The sequence below is a fragment of the Plecotus auritus genome (genome assembly GCF_963455305.1).
Source record: "Plecotus auritus genome assembly, chromosome: 13".
Lineage (NCBI taxonomy): Eukaryota > Metazoa > Chordata > Mammalia > Chiroptera > Vespertilionidae > Plecotus > Plecotus auritus.
Window position 1 is genome coordinate 25,755,327 of NC_137779.1, and position 26,007 is coordinate 25,781,333.

Below are 26,007 nucleotides of genomic sequence, written 5' to 3' on the forward strand. Positions count from 1 at the left end.
ACAGGCCATGCCTTTTAATTGCATTATTACATCTTTATGATCTGCTGATTGCGCAGGTCTCCTCCGCTGGGCAGCCGGGCCCAAGAATTTATATGCGGAACGGAAACGTTTATTGGAATCATATTGATAAAGGCATACTGTGCAAGGGCCTGTGGCTCTTAAGGACAGACTGGGGTCCTCGGGAGGCAAGGGAGAAGGCAGGTCAACAGACTCCCCAGGACAGAGTGGGTCACTCTTGAGCTATGAGGGCAGCACACCCTGCCCAACTCTTAAATATTTCCCATTTCTTCGTCCACCTGGTAGGCTCTGGGCAGGAAAAGCTGCAGGGAGAGAGGAGGTTGCAGACGAGGGGCAGTGGTCCAGGCTCATGGATAAGTCCGCAGGGAAGGTAGGGCTACTCCTGCCAAGATAGGGGAGGGCGCTTCAGGTAGAGGCCAGGTATGAACAATGACGTACGAGGAGCCAGAGAAGAGCAAAAAGTGGGCTTTTCAGGGAGTACAAGATCTGCAAGGAATATACTTGGCCTGCTTGCCAACTCCACTTGAATGTGGACTAGACACTTCAAACTTGGTGTGTCCCAAACTGAACGGACACCCCCCCGCCCCCCCCGTTTCTATTCACACACGTGCCCATTGCAGGAATGGCCCAGGGGCTGAGGACACGTTGAGTTGTCCTTGATTCTTTCATTCCACCCCCACCCCCCCCACTTTTAATCCATCTCAGACATGGTGGGCTCTACTTGCCAAATCTTTTGAGAAAAGACCTTCCTCTTGCATCTCTACTGCGTCTACCGTGCGTGGAGCCAACCTCGATCTCCTGGGATCACTTTGGTAGCCTTGGAATAAAGTTTTCATCCCACTGTCTCCTTCTTACAAAATCTCCCTGTAGCCCTATTTTATCTTCTTTTTGAAATATATATTTTTATTGATTTCAGAGAGAGAAAGGGAGAGGGAGAGAGAGAAACATCAGTGATGAGAGAGAATCATTGATCAGCTGCCTCCTGCACGCCCCACACTGGGGATCAAGCCTGCAACCCGGGCATGTTCCCGGACCTGGAATCGAATTGTGACCTCCTGGTTCATAGGTTGATGCTCAGCCACTGAGCCACGCAGGCCGGGCTGTAACCCTATTTTAAATCACAGTGCCACCCACAGTGCTGTTTGCTGCCCGATCCTGCTTTGTCTTACTTCATAGCAATTCTCTCCGCCCAATATGCTCTATTTTTTATTATTATTGTTATCTGTCTCTCCCCCCCAGAATGTAAATTCCTTGAGGGCAGGGATTTTCATCCATTTTATTCATTGCCGCCTCTCCAGCAGTGAGAACAGAGTTTGGCATATAGTAGGTGCTCAATTAATATGTGTTTAACAAACTCATGAATGAATTTGGTTTGAGCCAGGCCCTGAGGGGTCTTTGATAACTGCTAGAGCTCATAGGTTCAAACACTGGGCTCAGAAGGAGAACATGAACAATTCTCTGAGGGCCCTTCTCACATCAGCTAGAAGCCTGGAAACTGCTCACGGCAGAGGATGGACAAGGACGAACCTCAGGAGAGGTCAGGAGGTGCAAGAAAAGGAAGGCACTGTGATTAATAGCCATCAACGATGGATTGTGTTGGGCGAGCATTGAGATGCCTATTGATCAGAGAAGTACACACAAATGGCTGCCAGTGTCCCTCCGGCCCTGGGTCAATATGCTTCCGTATACAAAGAGGCCAGGAGCTGTTGCCGATACCTGGGATGTCTTAATCAGGGCGGCCGAGAGCGCTGCACCTTTAGGAGGCGTAACTGCATTGTGAACTACTCCCGTGGAGATGCTCTTTTCATTCATTCATTCATTCATTCATTCAGTCAGTCAGTCAGTCATGCATTCAGTCAGTCATTTGCTCATACAACATATTCTACATGTAAAGAAAGCTTCTTGGAGGGATGCTTGGATAGAACAATGAACAAGAGGCAGTCCTTGTCTTGATGGGGCCCACAGAACAAAGAATTCAGAAAAGTGCTTGCATGAGAATGACGCCACGTGCAGATACAGCATCTGGGGGTACACTTTGCAGGTGTGTGATGGAGAGTGTTCACGCACGCCCACGTGAGACAGCGTGGACACGTGCGCGTGGGAATATACATGCCGAGAAGGTGGGAGCTGTGTCTGACTCGCTCACTGCTGCATTTCCAGCACCTGGCACATGGCGAGCGATCAATAAACATTTGCAGAGCGAATGAATAAATGCGTGCTCATGTGTAAAAGTTAAAGTTATCTGTTTTCCAACTCGGCAATCTGTTCTTTAAGTTTTCTGTCCAGGAAATACATTGATAGAACACTTGGCATCACTCTATGCACCTACATTCCTTTTGTTCATTTATTTAAACATATTTTATCTGTGAACAACATACACATGGCGTGTACATCTTAATGAATTTCTACAAGATGTGCTCTCCCGGGAATGTCACCCAGCTCAAGAATCAGCAGCAGATTTTCAGCGTATGTACAGTTTCCCTGTGCCCCGATCAGTCACTGTCTGAGGGTAACCACTATCGCATCCGCTAGCAACAGAGAATAGTTCTGCCTGTCTTTGCACGTTCTGTAGATGCAAATGTGCAGCGGGTCTCACCTGCATCTGGCTTCTTTCCCTCAGTATTATGTTTGGGAAAATTCTCCACATGTCCCAGGAACGGTCGAGACTGTTTATTTTCATTTTTCTATCACAAGGATTGGCACATTAGCCCTGGAAAGAGCCAGAGAGTAAACACTTCAGGCTCCGTGGCTTAGACCAGTGGTCGGCAAACTCATTGGTCAACGGAGCGGCAAACCGGGGCTCGCGAGCCGCAGTTTGCCGACCACTGGCTTAGACTATCTTTGTTGTAACTGTCCTCTTTGCCGTTGTAGTACAAAAGCTGCTACAGGCAGTATGTGATGAATGGGCATGGCTGTGTTCTAATAAAACTTTATTTATAAAACAGGAAGTGGCCTGGCTGGCGTGGCTCAGTGGCTGAGTGTTGACCTATGAACCAGGAGGTTGTGGTTTGACTCCTGGTCAGGGCACATGTCCGGGTTGCAGGCTCGATCCCCAGTGTGGGGTGTGCAGGAGGCAGCCCATCGATGATTCTCTCTTATTATTGATGTTTGTATCTCTCTCCCTTTCCCTTCCTCTCTTAAGTCAATAAATATATATTTAAAAAAACAAAAACAAAAAAATACATCAGGAAGTGGCTGGATATGACCATGGGCTGGATTTGCCATTACGGTACATGCCTTCCTGGGAATGTAGCACAATTTATCCATTTAAGTGTCGATGGACATTTGGGTGGCATCAGTTTTAGGCTTGCACACACCCTTTGGTTCACGGGTCCTCACGTTCATTGGGTGTCTACCTGGGCATGGATCTCTGGGTCCTAACGTTGGTAGGTGTTCGGTTACAGGAGGTACTGCCAAGCAAGTGAGCGTGGCACCGCTGGGTCGTACAAGGTGGGCTCTGCGTTTCCACAGTGTGCCATTGCCTTCTCTCCTTCCCCTTCTGTGCCTTCCCAGGCCCCACTCACTCCCATCACCGGACCTGCCTTGGAGGCTGCGCTGTCACGGCAGGGATGCAGGCAGGATAGCCACCAGCTCGCCTGAAACCTGGCAGCGCCAACTGCAACTGGGAACCGAGGGGCTGGGGGGCACAATGCCATTTACTGTCCTTGCCATTCCATCCCTCCTTTTTTTTTTTAAAAAAAAAAATATATATTTTCATTGATTTCAGAGAGAAAGGGAGAGGGAGAGAGAGATAGAAACATCCGTGATTGAGAGAATTATTGACTAGCTGCCTCCTGCACGCCCCACATTGGGGATTGAGCCCACAACCTGGGCATGTACCCTGACTGGGAATTGAACCATGACCTCCTGGTTCTTAGGTTGATGCTCAACCACTGAGCTAATCCAACCAGACATCCCCTTCCCCCGTCCTTTTGTTTTTTACTGTAATTACCCACACCCCATGGCAATCAAAGGGGCCTTGCCTAGATACCGTGGTTGGCAAACTGCGGCTCGCGAGCCACCTGCGGCTCTTTGGCCCCTTGAGTGTGGCTCTTCCACAAAACACCACGGCCTGGGCGAGTCTATTTTGAAGAAGTGGCGTTAGAAGAAGTTTAAGTTAAAAAAATGTGGCTCTCAAAAGAAATTTCAATCGTTGTACTGTTGATATTTGGCTCTGTTGACTGAGGAGTTTGCCGACCACTGGCCTAGAAAATGAAGGGAAAGCTGGCTCTTCCCTGAGGCTGCTTAGCATAGCACTGAGCTCTGTGTCTAAAGGAGGGGACTAGTGTGGTGAACCCCACGTTCCCTGTGAAGACCTGCTACCCAGCCCCTCCCAGCAGTTGAGTCCAGAAAGGCAGCTAACCTGAGACGGGATTGTCTTCGGTGCCAGCCGTCAGTATCCCTGTGTCATGAGCGGGAGCAGCGGGAGATAGGATGGCTGAACAAACACACCTGAGTTCCAATCCTGCCTGGACCACCTCCTCTGTGTGACTTGGGGCAGGCTGCTTATCCTTCTTGTGACTCAGCTCTTAAGCATGATCTCATCCAACCTGGCCCCCATGACTACAATGGCGCAGGCACAGTCCTTATCTCCCCTGATCTCCGCCAACACATATGGTAAAGGACGTGTCTGAGGACTTACCCGTGTCTACACCCCGAACTCTGACGTTAGAGACCGTCTGTGGCTCTCAGGCGCGAGCCCCAGGTATGCACCAAAACAATTTCCTCTGGAAAAGTCACCATGTGTGCTTTTGGAGGCCCGGGTTTGGCTAATCAGGAACAATCGCTTCTTCTCGGAGAAACAATTCAACGTTGGATGCTATCATGGAAAAAATGAGTTCCCTCCAAATTCCTGTAGCGAGACAGCCAGTGCCGAGGACAGAATGTCGAGGTCTTTTAAGGAGATGGCACCTCCTCGCAAGGGAAGCGATGGGATGTTTTTCCTCAGCTAAGAACCCGCTGCTTTAAATTCCCAACAGCTGGCTCACCGCTCCAGTCCTGGATGGGGTGTACTTTTCATGCCACGGGTCATCTCTGAGCTGCTGAGTTCCACCAGTTTTGGACACAGAGGCGGCCATAAGTGAAACTGGTGGTTTTCAAATGTTTGTTTCCATTTCCTCAGAAACCAAAGATGCCAGTTTGGAAAAATTAAAGCGGCACCATCCATTTATTATTAAATATAAGAAGGAAAGCCCAGGTCATCCTCACTCAGCTTTCCACGAGTTGCATGATGATGACCTGTCCTGTCAATACTTTTTTTTTTTAAATATGTTTTTATTGATGACAGAGAGAGAGAGAGAGAGAATCATGGATCGGCTGCCTCCTGCACGCCCCCTACTGGGGATCGAGCCTGAACCTGGGCATGTGCCCTGACCAGAAATCGAACCCGGGACCCTTCAGTCCACAGGCCGACGCTCTATCCACTGAGCCAAAGCAGCGAGGGCCTGTCTTGTCAATGCTTTTGTCAAGTGCAGCCAGCACTCTATTTGACATCACCTGCAAGCAGTCGTGGTGTTTACCTGAAGGAGCGGACAGGTGGGTTTCTGGCCGGGCGTTCCGTGAATGAACCTGGTCTGAAAACTCTCAGAAGGGCTGGGTCCAAAGTCCCAACAGGAGCTCTCCCAGGGCTCAAGGCTTGTTCTTCGAGCATCCTGCCCTGGAGGAGACCTCTTAGCCGGACACAGGAGTAAAACCAAGATGGCGACTGCATAGCCCATAGGGGCTCTTATGGGCTCCCAAGGTTGGGAGTGGCAGGCCGTGCAATGACTCAGAGGTCAAGTTCACAGCTCTGGAAGGTCCAGAAACTACAGGGAGTGATCCTTGGGCCCTGGAACATCAAGGACCCCTGGTCTGAGCCCCTGAGCCCAAGGGTACAGGGGTGTCCCACTAGAGGCCCACAGTGGGGAAGAGCCCACCTTCCCAGGTGGCATGAGTGTGGAGGTGACGAGATTTTAAGCAAGACCACTGTGGCATGAGCGAATCCTTACTCCCACGTACCCTTTTCCAACCGGGACTTTGCCATTTTTTTTTAAAATTAAGCTTTTCTGGTTGGTTGCCGGCAAGAAGGGAGGCACACCCTTGCCGACCGACCTGTCGCGTTGGTGCGTGGAAGGGACAGGGATGAGCTGGCAAAGGCAACGTGACGAGAAAGCCTCCAAGAAACGCATTCACCTGTGGAACCAGGACCAGATCGCTCCCACCATCAGCCTTGGAAAACCAAAGCCGCTCGCTTCCATCGGGCCTGGGTCTGACATGGACGCCACCTGCAGAGAGCAATCCACGGGTTTTCCTGGCCTCCGGCTCCACCTTCAGCCTGGGATCCAGGCCTTGTAGGTACTGAGCAGCCCGGGCGGTGAATGAGGTTTGGAGTGGAAATCCATCTGAGGCCTCTCTCCCTGCCAATGTCTACGGCTTCATAATTGCTTCCCGGCTCCCGCTGCATTCGGGTTCAAGAGCCGCGCAGGCCCCTGCAGCCGCATTATGCAAATAGGGCCCACCAGTTCCCGCGATGGCATATAGGATATGCAAATGATGGCGGTGGCGGAGGCTGCTCAAGACAGGAGATTTCTCAATGATGTAATTAGATTTTCTGGAAAGAGGCTTCCGAGGACCTGTCTCCGCTCCCCTGCCTTGGTGCTGTGTCGTAGCCCCCAGATCAGTGCTCTGGGAAATAATTAAGTGAATTACAGGCGATTCTAAAAAATATCGGGGTGGGGGGTGGGGGGAGAGAAGAAGTAGAGCAGGTTTTGCAGAGGCCACAGCAAATCCATACTTTACGGAACATGTAAACAGGGAGGGAGGCTGGGACGGAGGGAGGCAGGTGGGAGGGGGAGTGTTGGGCCCTGGTTGGCAGCACCTTGGCCTTCACCGGGGCAGGGAAGGGAGAGCGGACAGAGCCCCGGGCCCTGGTTTCTGCCGCTTTCGCCTGCTCGTGGGACCTGCTTTCTCAGGATGTTGTTAGAAGAAAACATTGGTGTCATTTAAAAACATGGAAAAATCACTCATCTAGACCAGATCAGACCTGAACATGCCTCAGACTTCCCAGGATCGCTTGTTAAACACAAACTGCTGGGTGCTGCTCCCAGCGTTTCTGATGGAGTCAGCCCGGAGGGGGCTCCAGAATTCACAGTCCTAACAAGCTCACAGGGGATGGCCATCACTGCTGGCCCAGGGGACACACCCTGAGGACCACTGCCCTAGACTGCAGTCCCCATCTCTCTCTCTCTCTCTCTCTCTCTCTCTCTCTCTCTCTCTCTCTCTCTCTCTCTAACACACACACACACACACACACACACACACACACACACACACACACGAGGTCCTGTGAGCACACAACGAGAAGGTGGCCCTCTTCAAGCCGGGAGGAGAGCCCTCACCAAAACCCTATTCTGCTGGCACCTGGATCTTGGATTTCTCAGCCCCCAGAACTGTGGGAAATACATTCATGTTGCTGGAGCCCCCCAGGCTCTGGTATTTTGTTCTAGCTGCCGGAACTAACGAAGACAAACACTGAGGCTCAACTTTAGGTGGCTTCACCTTCTGGGTGTCAGGTTTCTCCTCTGTAAAAGGAGAGATCCTGACTCTTCAGAATACTGGCAGGATTCAGTGAGGTTTTACACATCATGTGCCGAGCAGACAGCTTAGCACAGAGCAGGGCCTCGGTGACTAGATCATAGTAATCAGTATTATTCTAGTAATTAATAGTATTCATCAGATTATGGGAATTGGGAGACGACAGAGTGAGGCTGTGGAATGAGCTAAGGGTTTAGAATGCGATGGTCTCTCTTCCAGCCCTGAGCCCTAGGCTCTCTGCTGTGAGACTTGGGGACATGTCATCACCCTCCCTGAGACCCAGTTTTTGCAAAAGGAGTGGTTGGAACTTGGTGGTCCCAGGACACGTCCAGCGGCACAATCTCTGATCCCATAATTTCAAGTGGTGGGGCCACTTCTCATGCCCATGTTGCCCAGTATGGACGCCATCTCTCCTCTCCTGGACCATCCCCCTGCCTCCTCCTGGCCTCCTGGCCTCTGGTCTTGCCCCAGCCACTCCCCATTTCGAAGATTCTCAGGTGGCAACCTGATGTGGTGTTCTGCTCAAACCCTTCTGCAGGTCCCCATTTCCCTCCTTGGATCAAGTCCAAGCATCTCAACTTGGCACCCAAACTCCTTCATGCTCTGGTCCCTTCTAGCTGCTCATCTCCTCTCTCTCTCGTTCTCTCTCTCTCTCTCTCTCTCTCTCTCTCTCTCTCTCTCTCTCTCTCTTCCTCTCCCCCATCTCTATTTTGCAACAGTAAAGAGAACTAGGTGTTGTCCCTCAGGCACCATGAATTTTCCCGTCACCCTACCATTGTCCTTGCTGTGCCTCCTTCTTGGTGCTCCATCCCTGTCCTTCCTCTCTTTGTCTGCAAACTACTGGGCCTTCCGTGCCCTGAAAAGCCATTCCCTACCTACCTTGTTCCTATCTCCATCCCCAAGCTGCAGGAGGTACTTCCTCTGAGCTACCTGTAGGCCTCATGCTAGTACTTCCCACTCTGTATGGCCATGGCCTACTGGTAGACTGTCTTGCCCTTTGCACTGGACAGTGACTAGTTTAGAGGAAGAGACAACCTTCTTCATCAGGCTTTTTGGATGTTTTCTGCTTTGCTGCTTGCCTTCTCTGCTGTCTATAAGCATCTTGAAGGCAGAGGGGCCTTCACTGTTTTGTTTGCCACCGTAATGACAACGCTTATTTCCATGCCTGGCACATGGTAGATGTTTCATTCTTGAATTAATACATCTGAAATTGCTGTCCATGTTCACAGATTTCTTATTAATCCTTATATCCTTGCTGCTTGCCCAATTGTCCATCATGGCAGCATTCAGGAAATAGTTACTGAATTAACAAATGCATGAGTAAAATGAAAGACGTGACGTACAAGTGTATCAGTCAGCTATTGCTGCATAACAAACAGCTACTAAATCTCAGCTGCATACAGCAGTAGGCATATATTTATTTATCATCCAGCTTTATTCTGTGAGTCAGCAGCGGTAGCTCTGAGCTGCAGGGTGTGTACGGCACAGAAACATACGTGGCTTCTTAAGGCCTCATCCCCAACCTGGAGCCCTGACCCTCCCATTCATAAAACACTGGCCAAAGCCAAAGTCAAACTCGGAGTCAAAGCACAAGGACGTACCCCATCTGAGGAGAGGCTGCAGAGTCACATGGCCAACATCATGGCTACATGGAGGGGTGAAGAGTCGGAGCCGGTGATTCCGTCACTCCAATAACCAGCCCCATTCTCTGGCCCAGAGCTCATGACACACAGCGACTCCTTGCTATGACCACTGAGACAAAGCGACCGTGGTGACCCTCCCAAGTTCAAGACTAGAGGGCACCATTGTACTTCCTGCATTATGCATTCTCCTTCATCTCACTCCCTGCAACTGGCAGTGACTTTCCAGGCCAACAGTGATCAATCTCCAGGTCTCTGCCCACAGGCATGGCTATGCTGGAACATGTCACCTGGCCCCAGCCTGCCCTCCCTGTCCCCTCCTGTCCCACAGTGCATGCTGGGACGGTCTTCCTGATGTTTAATGCATGAGCCCCGCATCCTCCCAGCAGCCACCGCAGACAGATTCTCTCAGCATGGGGACGGCCATGAAATCAGATGACTGTACAAGAAGCAGGCCTGCCCCCCGTCCCCCACCCCCGCTCTGCGCCGCCCCCCTCCCCTACCCGCCCCGCCTTCCGGATGTTGTGAGGTTGCCCAGCTTCGACTCGCTTCCAGTTTGTAATCTCTTTTATTAATGTGCCAGAGGCAGAGAAAAATGCATTTGTAATTTCCTCTTAATGGCTGGTGGAACTGCTTGTTGCTTTCTTTGTGAGCATTTGTTTATGGTGCGTGCACACACACACATGCACACATGCACACACATGCGCACACACATGCATACACATGCACACACGCTCTAGGTCAGAATGAACTGGGGGGGGGGGCAAGGCAGTGGAGTCACACAGAGACTTGGACCATCTCAGCAGGAAGGGGTCTGAGTCCAGTGGTGGCCACATTGGGCTCCTAGGGCCCTGGGCTTCCTCGAAATAGCACAGAGGGTGCTGGGGGTGAGAAGAAAGAGGGGGGAGGGGTTGGCAGCCCCTCCCTGGACCTTGCCTCAGTAGCCCACATGTTTACCTGCTTTGTATACGGTGCTTACGCTTAGTCTGGTTAGAAATGAGGGGCGCCACTGCTGTCCAAAATGCACAATAACCCTTGCGTCCCCTAGCCCTGGTTTCCCAGAAAGGGAGCCCCAAAACTCAGAGAGCCTGTGACTTCTCCAACTCACAAGACCCCCGGACTGTGTAGGTCTGACCTCCCCGCACCCATCCTCTCTCTCCTGGAATTCCCACATTCTGGAAAAAGGCCTCCCTGGAGATGAACAGCTACACAAAGCCAATTGTCACGCAATGTCCCAGAGCCAACCACTCATTCTGAGGAACCCCGAGGTGGCTGGAGGAGTTGACAAATAAAGAGGAAATCATTTGCAATTTGCTGTTTACACATCATCAGAGTGTACTGAGGGCAAGGAGATAGTGTTCCGGCTTACAGCGTCCCGCATTTTATTTTGATCTTCGGCTAAATCGATGCGTAAGTGGAGAGGCAGCTGGAGATGATAAAATGGTTTGGTGCATTTGGCTGAAGGAAGAAAGGACTTTCTGTGAGCACAAGGGTGTGGTCATAGGCGGTTGAAGGAGATTGCATCCCTCCCAGAAAGGAGGGGACAGTGAATGACAGTCACTCTATGTCAGACAGGGAGGCAGGCCTTGGACAAGCCACAGGGGTGGACCCTTACCCTCAAAGGTAGATCTAGTCTAGGCCTAGGGTTAGGGTAGGAACAGTGACCTCAGCCCCATTTCACAGACAAGCCCACTGAGGCCAAGTGTCCACTTCTGGCCCAAAGTAGAAGAGAGAACCCAGATCCGACCTCTGGCCCTGAGACCACCCCCCCCCCGCCCCAGTGGCCCCGGTTTCTTCCACGGGGGAGTCTGTCCCCTCTTTGTTCTCCACCCGCCCCTGCGTTTCCGAGCCGGGTGCAATTTACATCCACACACGCCCACATTAGCATGGAACACACAGACACACACAGGACTGGTCCTGGCTTGAACAGCCAGGGATGCCAAATGCCGTTCACATCTTTCCGGGGAGAACTGCATCCGTCCCGAGTCGGTCTCTGCCAAAGCGCCATACGTACCAGACGCACATAGATTCCGTGTGAATTTCCTTCCTCTCCCTCTCAGCTGTCCCGCTCCCCGGCCTCTGTGAGCGCGCTCCCAAATCCCTTGTCTTCTGGCTGGGATCTCAGCCTGTTCCACGACTCCTCTATCCCTTTAACAACAACAGCAACATGGCTGCAGTTTATGTAGCCCTACTAGGTGCTAGGGGCATTGGGCTCAAGGACATATGTGTTGTAGCGTGTGAAGTTCTCTCAATGACCCTGGAATGGAAGCACTATTAGCCCATTTTACAGGCGAGAACGATGAGGCTCCAAGTTTAAGTGCATCCCACAGGGCTGGGGATTTAGCCACTCAACTGTCGCTGACTCCGAGTCTTGTGCTGCTCACCCCTGCACGCTGCCCTCCGATGTCCCTAACTAGCCCAGCCTGCCGTGCCAATGGCTGTCACAACACAGAGTCCTTGTTTTGGAGGCCCCAGGGGGCAGCAGTTAATGAAATGTGTCTTTTCAACCTCCCACGTGGCCATTTTCTGTCTGGGTGAACTTGGGAAGTCACTGGACCTCGCTGAGCCTCGATGCCCACTCCTGTAAAGTGCACATCGCTGTAGTGCTTAGCCGTCGAGTGTTGCGCTAGAAATGGATTAAATAATCGCAAGGGAAGCGTTCTGCAGGGTTCTCAGCACCCAGGAAATGCTGGACAATTAAGAGCGTGGCATAAAGAGGTCATGTTTGTGTCTGACGCTCAAGGCTCTCTTGAGTCAGGCCCTGCCATTCTTCCCCCCACCAAAGCCGCCCCCCACCACCTCGCACCTCCCTCTTGGGCTACAAGGAGCCCCTCCGTGGTCTCCACAAACCACCTACCGCTTCTCTCCTCTGTGGATTGGTCCGGATGGGTCTGCCTGTCCATTGGCCCTTTGCCCTCTCTGCAGATCCAGAATGGTCTTGTTCTCAATGCCCCGCTCAGAGGCTGAGTTCTACAAGGCGTTGTCTCTCTCTCTCTCTCTTTTTTTTTTTTTGCCCGTTGGAGGCCAACTCTCCCTTTTCTGGACACGACCTTGGGTCCTAGGGTACATCGGTCCTGAAGTCCTACTGTGTGCTAGCATAAAACCATAGCGACACCCGTAGGACTCCGTTCTACTTTTCCCCTGATGCTTTACATGCCACTGGATGGAAAACACTCTGGGTCCCTGAATGACTGAGTGGAGCAGGTGGCGGCGTGGATGGTGTTGGTATGGTGTTTGCTGACTGTGCATCGCAGCGTGCTGTGGCGTGTTGTGTGTGAACCGTGTGGATGGTGCCTGGGCTCTGTGAATGTGTTCTCCAACATCCGTGTCCCTGCGGAATCCCTGCACACGCCTGTGTGTGACTCTGTACCACTGCATGTTCCTCCTGTGAGCACAGGCACACACCCCCCTCCCCGGGGCTGCCTCTGGGCATAGCGGTTGGCACGCCCACCCTGGGCACGCGCTGTGCAGGCGATGATGTGCGTGCCCTGTGAGTCATTGTGGATGCATCTAGAAGGCAGTGACTATTGTCTTCAAACAGAGAACAGCCATTAACACGTTCATTAATTAGGATCATGTTGACACCTCCATTGCCGGCTAAAAACATCTGTTTGTTTAATCAGAGTCTCCTTAATGCCTTACACTTACTCTCCCGGTGCGAGAGGGTGGGCGTGCTCCCCCCCCGTGTGTACACTGGGGTTTCACGAGGTGGGGGCACAGGCTCTGTCAATATTGTCACAGGTGACAGCTCTCGGGACAGCCCACAGGCTTCTCGACAAACCAACGTCCTTTTCAACAGCGAGTGAGGAGTCTTCCGCGGGTCAGTTTGCCGGTGGCCAGTCCTTGTTTATTGGCGTGGCCGGAATGACACGTGATAGATCAGATATGGGAACGCCACCACAGCGCTAAGTCTACATGCTCTGGGGCTGAGGGGGGCTGGCCGGCCCGGCTGCGGCTGCTCCATCCCGCTCTCCTTCCCTCCTAAGTTCATACCCTAAACCCAGCAGTAAGCAGCCGATGACCTTGACCGAGTCAGATCCCCTCCCCCCATAACCTCTGTTTTCCCACATGTAAAATGGGATGCTAAACGGACAAATCTAAGGATGACAAGAAAACACGTCTCCGTGAAATGCCCGGCACCATGAACCCAGGAGAGGCGTGGAAAATGTCACTTCATTCCTCAAAGCCCCTCCTGCACAAGAACTCACAAGGTCGGGAGGAGGTGACCAAGGAAAGAACTCAAGGTCAGGGACCGACTCTGGTCCCAGTCCCCACGGGTCACAGCGCTGGGCATCTAAGCACGCCCACTATGTCCCTCCTCTGTACCAGGCTGGGCTGCCTTTGGAGGATTCATCGTGACCAGATCCGAGAAACGCTGCCTGAGGCTGAGGATGCTCTCACTCAAGAACATGGAGACAGAGGGGAGGATGGTAAACAAAGGCTCCAAAGCTCAGGTGGGGGAGGCTCCGGGGCCCAGCGCCAGGAGGAGAGGTGCAGGGTGAAGCTGAGAAGGAGGAGGTGATGGAACGTGAAGGGTTTTTTGCTTTTTGATTATTTTCCATGAGGACGAGATGGCCCTCAGCAGCTTCAGGTGTCTGCCCTCCAAGCCTGGCAACCCCAGCTAAGAGAGAAGCAGCTCCGGTTAAAAATCCCAGAATCGATGCTGATTGGCCGCATTTGGGTCACATGGGCACCCACCAGCCAATCATGACAGCCTTGAGAATGAACGGGATAATCTTATTGGCTAGACCTTATCCACATGACCACCCCAGGGATGATGGAGGTCAAATTCAATCCCTGCTGAACCAAGTGCCCCTGAGGCGGAGATTTCCCCAGAGGACAATCTGGATGCTTCACTTAAAGGTGGAGAAGGGGCTTCTGGGAAGAGAACAGGAACCCGTGTCCACTCGGGCTAGCTTAGGATTGTGCAGAAAGGCATCAGAGGGACCGCAAAGGGCACTTGGACAAGATGTATCCCAGTCAGCCTCAAGGCCACGGGACGTGACCCAAGTGCCTTCCCAGCCAGCCTTTTGGGACGGCTGCAACCAGGACTTACTCTTCTGGAAAAAACCCTAAAGCCGTGGGGACCAAAAAGCTATGGAAAATGCAAGACCATCTGTCAGGGTCCATGGCTTTTCTTCTTCTCCTCCTCCTCCTCTCCCCCCTCACCCCACGCCTTCTCCTTTTCCCTCCCCCACTCCTCTTCCTTCTCTCCCTCTTCTTCTTTTAATTATGAAATGTCTATTGCTAGACTATTGATCTCCTGCAGCTGGGGTGATATATGGTGCGTGAATCCACTCCTTTAATTCCATGGCACGATTGAATATTGCCTTCCACGAAGCGTTTATTAGTCATGCGTTCAAGAAGAAGTGAAATAGCTTGCAGCTTTGGGGGGCGGGAGGGCACTGTCTGTGTTTGGGGGTGGGGTGGGCCGTTCCCTTTCAGTCTCCCTGAGGAGAAGGACAGATTCTTATCTCAGGCCAGAGGGACAGGTTGTCCCTATGAAAACCTGCCCCTCCTGGATCAGCCACCACTCCCGGACTTTCACTCAAACACAGACTATCCCCTCCTCTGGACCACGCGCCTGCAATTCCATCACCAATGAGGTCATTCCTTGGGATTAAAATGTCACCCATAAAGGCTGTTGCTCACATAGATGTGAATCCTAAAACTATGATTACAAGGGCACTTTGTCACCGTTTATTGAGCAATAATCCTTTTCCTTTTACACGTAAAGCAACAGTTTCAGAGAGAACGAAAGACCCGTGGAGTAGGCGTGCCAGGATTGGGACCTGCTGGGACAGACTGTTCTCGGAGCCCCCAGGCCTGGCCACACTCCATGCTTCCTCTAAGGGGACACCCTAGCCCAGTGGTGGGCAAACTCATTAGTCAACAGAGCGGCAAACCGCAGCTCGTGAGCCGCATGTGGCCTGCGAACCACAGTTTGCCGACCACTGCCCTAGCCCGTGAGTACCGGGTTGTAGGGAGGAAGCAGGGCGGGTGCATTGTCTCAGGGGTAGGGATGGAGCAGACTGATTTTCATTTGCTTAATGGATCCTTTCAACTCCACGTGCCTCGATTTCCTCATCTGAAAAGTGGAAAGGCTCAGAGGGTGATTGTAAGGAGGTCATATTTAGACCTAACTTTTTTGAAGTAGGGCTTGGGTATATTGCAAATGTTTCATAGATGGGAACTGTGATAAGAAGGAGGAGAAGGAGGAGGAGGAAGGAGGAGGAGGAGGAGGAGGAGGATGGGGAGCAGGAGGAGGAAGAGGAGGAGGAGAAGCTGGTGATGATGATGATGATGACACCTGATTACTGCAATGATTCCTTAGGACGCGTTAGAGGTGAGCGACTGGGATTTAGAGAGTGAAAGTGACTTGCCTGGGCCCACACAGCTGGCTCAGAGCGAAGCGCAGACAAAACTCCCCTTCCTCCCTCCACTGGCTCCAGCCTGAGGCGGGAGCCCCGCCAGGAGACTCACAAGAACCCTGGCTCATCGGAGTCACCTGCAGGCCCGAGCGTGGACTTGGTCCCACCACCCACGCTCCCCGCAGCCGGGAGGAGGTGCTGGGTGTCTGCGCAGAGAACAGAATCCCAGCTCTGCACCCGCCGGTTGTGTCTTTGGGCACGTCCCTCCCCCTCTCCAAGCCTCAGTTTCCCCGCTGCTCCGCGGGGAGGGGGTCAGGCAAGGTGACGCGGGGGCTCCCTGCAGAGGCACGTGCCAGCTCCGCGAGATGCTGCCTGTGATCTGGCGATCAGCTCTTCACAGCCGTCCCTGGAGCTCAGGGTTCTCGCGGGGCCTCTAACAGCTTCCGAGTCCCACCTGTGGGGGATTCCACTGATGTCTGGGGACTTTTCTGGTGGGAAAGTGTGTTTCAATAGATGCAGGTTGGATGGGGGCGGGGGAGTAGGTTCTCTGGAGACAGCGGAGCCTGGCAGGATGGAGATGAGAGGGAATCCCCAGGGGTGCAGAGCGGGAGCCTGGAATGCGTGCGTCTCCTGAGCCCACTGAGTGTGGGCCCGTCCTCCTGGGTTGTCTTAGAATGTTCCAACCCACCCGATGACGCGGGGGCTGGCAGCCTTTTCAGCTTGTAGGAGGCTCCCCTGGAGGGCAGCTCTCGGCGGTGCGAAAGCCAGGTGTCCCCACTTGGGGACCAGGGCTCCGTGTCGGTGCCACCGCGATTCCCCAGGGTGGAGCCTGGGCGTGTGCCAGGTTCCGCGGGGACGGCTGGCCCTGCTCTGGGGAGGCTGAGAGTGAAATCCACAAGAAGAGGCAGCCAGGGACAGACAGTGAGGCGGGAGCAAGAGTCGGGCACTCGTGATGTCAGAGGCGAAGGACGAGCAAAGCAGGCGGGATGGCCGCAAGGCCCTGCACTGGCCGTCGGCGGCCTCTGCTCACGTCCCGGCTCTCACCGGATCTCTCTTTTGACCTGGGAAAAGGCCTTGCTCCCTCCCGGGCTAACGCAAGCTTCCTCAGCCCGCCCCTGTTCCAGCTCTCACCGCGCCCCTGGCGCCTTCATTGGGAAGGGCTCAGGGCGGGTAGGACTGAGAACTCTGTGGTGACAGGATGGGTAAGGACTCATGAGCTAGACAGATTTTCTTGCTGTTCTCACGTCCCCGCCCTCCTGTGGACACAGGGAGCCTGCTTGTCAAAGAGAAAAGAAAGCCATGTCCGTGTTCACGAAAAAATGCCAAGAAGGAAGGGGTGGGTGAGGCAGCACTTGCCACTTCCTCACTTTGGATATTTAGGCTGTAAAGTCCTTACGTCACACGGTGACCGGAAGTACAAGTGGTGGTGAAGTGCAGGTCAGGGTTTGCAAACCTGGCTTCATGGCAGCCCAGCTGTGTGACCTTGGACAAGTGAGGTGGTTTGTCTGAGCCTCAGCTTCCTCATCTGTAAAATGGGGATGGTCCTGGCCCCTCTGTGAGGGCCAGGCTGTCTGTCTGTCCTGGGAACCCGTGGCTGATAATCAATGTGCACTTACAAATCATCTCTTGTTGGACTTTTTTTTTTTATATAAATATATTTTATTGATTTTTTACAGAGAGGAAGGGAGAAGGAGAGAGAGTTAGAAACATCGATGAGAGAGAAACATTGATCAGCTGCCTCCTGCACACCTCCCCCTGGGGATGTGCCCGCAACCAAGGTACATGCCCTTGACGGGAATCGAACCTGGGACCCTCAGTCTGCAGGCCGACGCTCTATCCACCGAGCCAAACCGGTTTCGGCTCTTGTTGGACTTTTAAAAAAGAATTACAATAGTTGATGCATCTAATGTGCTCACTGTGTGTCGGGCACCGCTTTAAGCACGTCACCTGTATTAACGCACTGGATGGTTCCACGACCCTGTGAGCGATGTGTGTTTTTTTTTATGGTGGCCACGTGACCAGTGGGGAAATGGAGGCTCTGAGATGTTCAGTATTCTTGGTCAAGGTCACCTGTCCCTAAAGCAGCCGAGGTGGGCTTGAACCCTGCTTTTGTTGACATTAGGCTTGTCTACTGATCCATGACCCCCTAGCTCTCCGGACACCCAGGTTACTGCCCGGAAGTCTGACCACTGTGGGTACCCACTTGTCCCCCCGTCCCCACCTGGGTTCTGCAGCCCAGCTCAGGTTTTATTTCCCCTCCATGTGCCCAGCCCTCCTCCCCCCTCTCTCCCCTGCTGGCTGAATAATCTTGCTGAGCCCTCTGCAGGGGCACTGGCCAAGGTCCTGACTGATTATTGACAAATTAAAAATATAAGCTATTGACCAGACCCTGGGATGGAGTCCCGGAGCTGAGGCCCTGCATCTCAATGAGGCAGCTGAGCGTGGAGATCGATTCTGCAGGTGGAGGAGGCGGTGGGCAGATGGCCCCACGCCGCATGCGGAGTCTGGTGCTCTCGTTAACCACTGCCTGCTGGGGGACCGGGACGGACCCCGGCCGGAGTCAGCTGTCTCCCCACCCAGCAAGGGCCCCAGACGGTACACACCGAATTCAGCCCGCAGCCGCCCCGCTGGGTAGGAAACACTAACCCCATTTCACAGACGGACCCGCTCAGAGACACGTAGGTGTTGCCCAGGGTGCATCAGGACTGGGATTGTCACCCAGATCCTTCTAAACCACAAAACCAGGGGCTCAGAGACTCAGGCAAACCCTGGCTACCATCCTGGCTCCATCCCTTGCAGGTGTGTGACTTCGGGGGCATCACTGCACCTCTCTGAACCTCTGCTTCCTCTTGTATAAAAGGTAGATCATAAAATCGACCCTGCAGGTTGCTGGAGGGATGGAATGAGAAGGCGAGGAATAGCGCCTCCTGCTGGGCATCTTCTGCATGCCCCTCTGTAGCCTCCTGATCCTTCTCCCTCTGTAGTTCCCCTCAGGCGGCTGACACAGGTGGACTATAGATGCAGCCTGGAGGGCAGGGGGAGAGGGAGGTTGAGATGTCTCTCCCTCTTGCTTCCTCCCCGCCTGGCTCTGGGTCTGCAGCGGCTGGGTTGCCCTGCCCAAGCCTCCCCTTGCTCCAGAGTGGTGGCCACCATTGTCTCCGGTGCCCAGCATCCGTCCCTCCTCTGACCCTTTCGTCCTTGGATGGAAGGGTTTCCTGCTGTGGCTACACCCTGATGCTTTCCCTCCCTCCCCCCGAAGTGAGGATCCAATTCTTAAAGTCTCCCAGGCCACCCCGCCACAGGCACCATCTGTTTCATGCCAAGCCAACCATCTTCTCCCAGTAAGAGCAGCTCTGTGTCTTTTTTCACGTGACCATCAGTCGTTTGCATGTCTCCTTCTGAGAGCTGTCTGTCCATTTCCTCGGACTCTTTTAGGGTTTTAGTGCTTCCTGTTGGACAAGCAAGAGCCTTGCATGGACGGCGGAGGGCACTCACCATTTGTTTATCCTAAGTGCTGCAAATAATTTTCATCAGCGTGGCCGCTGGGTTTTAATTTTATTTATGATGTCTCTAGTCACACGGTTGTTTTTTTCTGTTTTTCAGTTTCATTTCCGGCACACAAATCTATCCAACGTTCCCTTCCTTCGTGATTCATTTCTTTGTTGTGCCTGCTTAAGAAATGCGTTCCCCTCCCTGGCATCATTAACGGCCCGTGTCTGTCTTCACGTTTTATTTATTTTTACATTTGACTCTGGCTTTGCGAAGTCTCTCTGGAATTTAATGTGTCGTCTATAGTGAGAATGGGGGTGGATAGCACCCCCTCCCCAGATAAAGGTCGCTATTCTTGCGGGGAGGGTCGGCAGTGGGACACCTGGCACATCACTTCATCTGCTGAAGCTCAGGACGGGGAAGGGGGGCTTGGCCTTCAGCTGTCAGGGGACCCCATCCCAGACCCCTTCTGGTCCCCCCAGAGGCCAGGAAGGGCCCAGCGTCATGGGATCCCCAGGAGATGAGGGGCCCCCGGCATCCCTTCTCCGGGGGGTTCTGAGACCCCCCTCACAGCAGAATAAGCTACCAGAAAGCCCGTGGGCCCGGCACTCACCCATGGTGCATCCCTGCTACCGCCCTGCCTGTATCCCTCACCTTGTAATGGTTTGTCCTGGAATTCAGCTCACACTGGATGCAGGAAGCTGTCCTGGTGCTACTTCTGTTTTTCTGTAGAATTTGCCCAACTGCCGGGACCTTATTCTTTATTCTAGTGTCCCTCCTGCAGGCTGGTCAATGGAGGGGAGCAGGTTGGCCTTGGGGGTCAGGGAGACGCCCCCCAAAATACCTGCCATGTGGCCTCAGGCCAGGCTCCCTCTGCACCTTGGCGAGTGCTGTGCTTTTTATTTTTTTAAATCGTCACCCGAGGATATTTTTTCCAATGATTTTCAGAGAGAGTGGGAGAGAGAGGGAAAGACAGAGAGAGACATCGATGTGAGAGAAACGCATCGATTGGTTGCCTCCTGCGTGTGCCCCGGCCAGGACCAGGGCTGGGGAGGAGCCTGCAACCGAGTTACGCGTGTGCCCTTGACCGGATTCAAACACGGGACCCTTCGTTTTGCAGGCGGATGCTCTCCCCACCGAGCCGAAGCGGCTAGGGCCATTTTCTAAGTGAAATGGGCATCGTCCCCCTCCTGGAAGGAGTCGAGCCTTCGATGAAGTAAGACACGTGGTTTGCTTTCCATGGCTGTGGCTGCCACACACGGGCACCTGCTCCAGCGGCGGGAGCTGTAAAAACCACACCACCATTTCCCACGTCCAGGCAGGAACATTCCCGTCTCTCCCAGGGACCTGATTTGCTGCTGTGTATGGCATAGAGACAAGTTCAGAACTTCCTGCACGTGACTTTCTGGATCGGGGGTCACCTGGGGAAGTGGGCATCGAAGAGGCTAAGGATAGAGGCTGTGAGTCAGCATCTCCTGAAGGTGGATTCCTTAAAGAATACGTCTTAATGTTTTATTAGTGAAATTTTCAAACACGGACAAACGTAGACAGAATAGTATAAAGCAGCGCGATTCCAACGGCTGTTTATTTATTCTTTTATTTTTAAAAATATATTTTTATTGATTGCAGAGAGGAAGGGAGAGGGAGAGAGAGAAACATCCATGATGAGAGAGAATCACGGATCGGCTGCCTCCTGCACGCCCCACACTAGGGATGGAGCCCACAGCCCAGGCATGTGCCCTGACTGGAATCGAACCGTGATCTCCTGGTTCATAGGTCGACACTCAACCACTGAGCCACGCTGGCTGGGTACCGAGTGCTGTTTAGTAGCAGCAGCAGAATCTCCTGGGGGCTTGTTGGACTTGCAAAATCTGGCCTCACCCAGACGTGCAGAAGGAGAGTCTGGGTGGGGCCCAGGCCCGCACTGAACAAGCCCTCGGAGGCTCCGAGGCCGCTGGAGCCAAAGCTCTGTGACCGTAAGAACCACGGTGCACCCATCCTCTGTTCAATCTCTGGGCTGCCCTCCTCTCCCAATTTGCTGCCTCCTGCATTATTTTGGGGCTCATCTAGACACCCTGTCCTTTCCTTCTTGGGTACCGCTGTGTCTATCTCGAAGAGATAAAGGCTATTTTTGAAAAGAAATATTTCAAACGGTCACCGCTGTGTTTTTATCGCCGGGGGTGGTTGTGACAGGCACTCCAGTCTGTGCTGCGGCCCCGGGTGGTTTGCTGGCTCCCCGGTCCCTGGACGCATTGGCTGAAATCCTGCCGAACGCCAGCCGTCTGGGTTTGAACTTGGAGTGAGCAAGGAGACGGGAAGAGTTAAACTCTTTCGTGAAGGAAGGAGCCAGACTTCATTGGCAAAAGGGGATTTTTTTTTTTTCTTTCTTCTCTTCGCTTCTGCGGTCCTGAGCCTGGAGCTTGGCACTGTGGGGAAGGCACCAATCAGATTGTTGCCTGCATGTTGGAAAATATTTATGTCACCTACCAAGCTGGGAGCACACTCAGCAGGCTTCCTGGGGCCGCCTGACAGACAAGGTCGCATCCCAGCAGCTGTGCGGAAGGAGGCGGCCGCCCGGCAGCTGTGCTGGGCGCTGGAGTCTGCCAGCGAGCCTGGTGGCGCACACTGGAGGGAGACACACTTCTGTGACCTCCAGCTCGGGGGCCGTGAGGGATTGGGGGGGTCCCTGCTGTCTGAGATGGCTCTGGGGAGCCACGGGCCAGCTGTGGATGGGGCTTGGGAGGCAGAGAGAGGACGAGGAAAGGGCCTGGGCAAGAGGATGGGGGCCGAGTAGGAGTCTAGCATCTGCAAGGTGTGGGCGCCATGATACCTGCTTGACAGGGGTTACCTCCGTGGGTCTTCGTCACCCCCTGAGATGGGCAGGGTCATGCCCACTTCACAGATGAGGAAACTGAGTCTTTGAGGAAGTTGGTGAAACATGGAGCTGGGGCTCTATGTCTAGTTGTCTTTCTCAGATCCTGACAGATCTCTGTCTGTCTATGTATCTATCTACGTATCTATGTATCTACCTACCTATCCATCCATCTGTCCATCTATCCATTCAGACATCCATCCATCCATCCATCCATCCATCCATCCATCCATCATCCATCTAGCCATCATCTATCCAGCCATTTATTAACTTGAATTCAACAGTGAAGTCCCACCCTATAGCGTCGGAAAGACCTTCAGGTTTGATCACATGAGACAGCAAGGTTGTATATCTGTGAGCATCGAGGTGGGACTCCAACGGTCAGCCTTGCGTCCCCGCTGGGATGCATGCCCGGGCCAGTTGTTGAGAGGATGGGCTCTGAAGCCACACTGCCTGGTTTTCAGGCCCCAGTTCTGTGCTGATTTTGTGGCCGTGAGCAAGTAACTTTCTCTCTCTGTGCCTTCGTTCCTCACCTATAAGGTGGAGATAGTGATGGGACTTCTAGGATTCGTGTTAAAGATCCTCCTGTATCCTCGTTGCTCCCAAAGGTGTATATTTTCTTCCCCCCTTCAGGGCTCACAGTACCACATTTCTGGACGCTCAGGCATTTAACACACGCTAGGAAGGACCCCTGGCTTACTTCAGCACCTTCTCTTGGGCAAATGCTGGGCCTGGATCCTGGCTTGGGTGGAAGAAGAGGAAAAGGAGGGAGAATAAACCCAGAAATATCCATGCTCTGAACCAGGCCTGGCTCCAAGGAAGGGCATGGAGAGTGCTGAGAGTAGAGTGAGCCTTGAGAGAGGGAGCAAAGAGCTAAGAAAACGGGCTCTGTTCCAACCAGCATCTACGTGGGTGATGTGGCCGGACAGGATGGCTTGGTTGTGAGCAACAGAAACACAACTCAACCGCCTAAAATGTTCCCAGGTCTCCCGTAACCTTCTTTGAGGCTGCCTGCCCAGATGGAATCGGACCATCACGTGTGCTTATTTGGTTAAGGTCTCAGTCTTTCTCTCTATCCCGTGTCTCCAGGGACCCCACATCCTGTGAGGGGGAGGGCTGTGTCTGGTTCTGTTCACCGTGTACTTCAGTGCTTAGTTTGTGATGGAAGTGACAGAGAATAGATTAGCTAATTAAATAATTTATTCAATCACTCAACCTTTCCCAGTGTTGCTTGCATGCCGGCACCGTCCTAGGACATGGGGATGCAATGACCAGTGAGACCGGCCCTGCTTTTACCTTCACGGAACTTTATTCAAGGGGAAGACAATAGACATCAAACAGGATAAATGCATCTGTGATGTGATGTCAGAGGTCAGGGAGGGCTCTGAAGAAGCTGAAAGGGGGATCAAGGATGGAGAGTGACAGGGAGTTGTTCATGCGCATCAAGAGTGAACAGAGAAGGCCTCTTAGAAGTGGTGAAATTTGAGAGGAGGCCCAATGAAGGGAGGGAGGAGCCAGACATGGTTGTGTTAGGGAAACGGTGCTTCTGGCAGGAGAAACAGCAAATGCAAAGGGCCTGCTGTGTGTTTGGGGAGCACTGATGTCTGAGAGATTAGAGTGGAGTGAGGGGGGGGGAGGGGAGAGGGTGGGAGATGGGTGAGGGGCAGCTCTGTGGTGCCACATAGGATGGTGAATTTCATAATAACTTGTATACAATGTCAAATAAATGACTAAATAAATGAAATAATGGAGAGATGGATGGATGGATGAAGGGAGGGAGGGGTGGAAGGATGGATGGAAGAATGGATGGATGGATGGATGGATGGATGGATGGGTAGATGGATGGATAAATGGATGGGTAGATGGATGGATGGATGGATGGATGGATGGATGGATGGATGAAAGGATGGGTAGATGGATGGATAAATGGATGGGTGGATGGATGGATGGATGGATGGATGGGTAGATGGATGGATGGGTAGATGGATGGATACATGGATGGAGGGGTGAATGGATGGATGGATACATGGATGGAGAGGTGGATGGATGGATGGAGGGGTAGATCGATGGATACATGGATGGAGGGGTGGATGGATGGATGGGTAGATGGATGGACAGGCAGATGGACTGTTGGGCCCCATGAGCACATGCCCTGGATTAAACCTCTACCATTTGTTTTCAGCATTCCCTTTCCATTTCCCGTCCACAGTAGAGCCCCACCCCAGTACAGAAACACCCCAGGAGGAGCCAGGCCTGGCCCAGCTGATGCCCAGCTGCTCTCAGGGGCACCGGCTGAGCCTTAACTAATGCCTCCTCCTCAGGAAGAGCCGCTCTGGTGGCGTGGGCACCGGGAGGCGTTTGGGGCAGGCAGCCGTCACTAACAGATTCATTAAGCTCGCTCCAGAGCAACGATAAAAAATCAATTTAGTTCACCAGGCAGCTTGAACGGGCGCCAGGAGCAGGAGAAGCCTCCATCCATGCGCGTGGGGCAGGCAGGGCGGTGCTGCGGGCTCGTGGAGCTGGAGAGTGGCAGCGCCCCCTGGTTGGGGACCCCCTGCTGCAGGGCTGCTCCTGGGAGCTTTGACGGGGAGGTCTGGCGGGGGTGGCAAGGGGCCCAGACTGGACTCTTTTGAGCATCCCGGGTAGGGCTGCTGACACACCTGACTTGCTGGCCTGGTGGCCATGACCTCACTCCCCCTGGCCCATTAATTTCTATTCTCTCAGCCCCTGAGAGTGGCTAGGCGCAGTGCGTGGGGGCTAGGGGACGTGGGAGGTCTAGGCAGACCTCTGCCTCGCTGACTCCCAGTGTGGCCGGGGAGCAGATCTGGGCCCTGGGCAGGAGGGTGAGGTGAGCAGAGGTGGAAAGTCATCAGAGAACGGAAGAGGGGTGAGGGTGGCACTAGGGGTTCAGCAGGAGGGGCACGAGCACTCATTAAGGTCAGGGCAAAGGGGCAGCAAGGGAGCCTGTCCTGAAGGTCAGAGCAGAGTGTGGGTGGGGTTTGGGGGGCCTGAAGGGATGGTGCAGCATCTCTGGGCTAGCAGGAGCTGGGAGTGTTAGAACCCTGCCCCTGGAGGGGGGAGGGCTGCTCCTGGCACAGGGAGAGGTGTGGCTGCAGGAGGGGGCTGCCCACCAGGGCCTGGCCCGTAGGAGAGAATGCTCTGTTATCAACTCAAGGCGGCTGGGGAAGGGGTGGGGTTGACAACAATGAACTGACCTGCCTCACCTTCCTTACCCTGGGCCTTTTGGGGTCCTGCATTGGGAAGCCAGGGACGAGGGAGCCAGGTGATGCAGGGCCTGGGAGGCGGTGGGGCGGGGAGGGGGGGAGAGCGGGAGGGGCCAACGGAGGACGTACATTGAGCACCACAGAGAAGGGCTGACACAGCCCCGATGCCTCCTGGGGAGGGAAATCGCTCATCGCAGCCGCCTCAGGAACTTGGCGGCTCCCTGCAGTCCTGGCTGCGTCTGGGGTGAAGGGCTGAGCTGCCTGACTGGGAGAGAGAGAGGCAGTCTGAAATGGCTGGATGGGAACAGGCAGGCAGGGGGTGGAGAGAGATGGACAGAGAGGCAGAGACGCACGGAGTGAGGGATGGAGTGAGGGGTCTGGGGAGTGAGAGGGAGAGGAACAGGGAGAGGACACTGGTAGGGGACAGGGACAAAGAAAGACAGGAGGACACAGAGATGGACATACAGACACAAAGACACAGGGTGGAGAGAGAGAGAGAGAGAGAGAGGAGAGAAGCAATAGAACAAATGGTAAAATGTGACTAAAGGGACAGAAAATAAAAGAGAGAGGAGAAAGAGAGAGGGCAAGAAAACAGAAAGAAATGAGAGACAATGATGGGGCCCAGAGCTCAGCCTCTGGAGGCAGAGATAGCAGCAGGAAAAGACCAATGCAATTCAGAGAATTTGGGGGGTGGGGGGCAGGGGGGCGGCCCAGCTGCTTTGCCAGTTAGTGGAGACCTGAAAGTAGGTGTGTCTGGGCTGAGACCCCCAACCCCCCGGTGTCAGCCTTTCCCTGCACCTCTCTGGGTTGACTGCCCATTG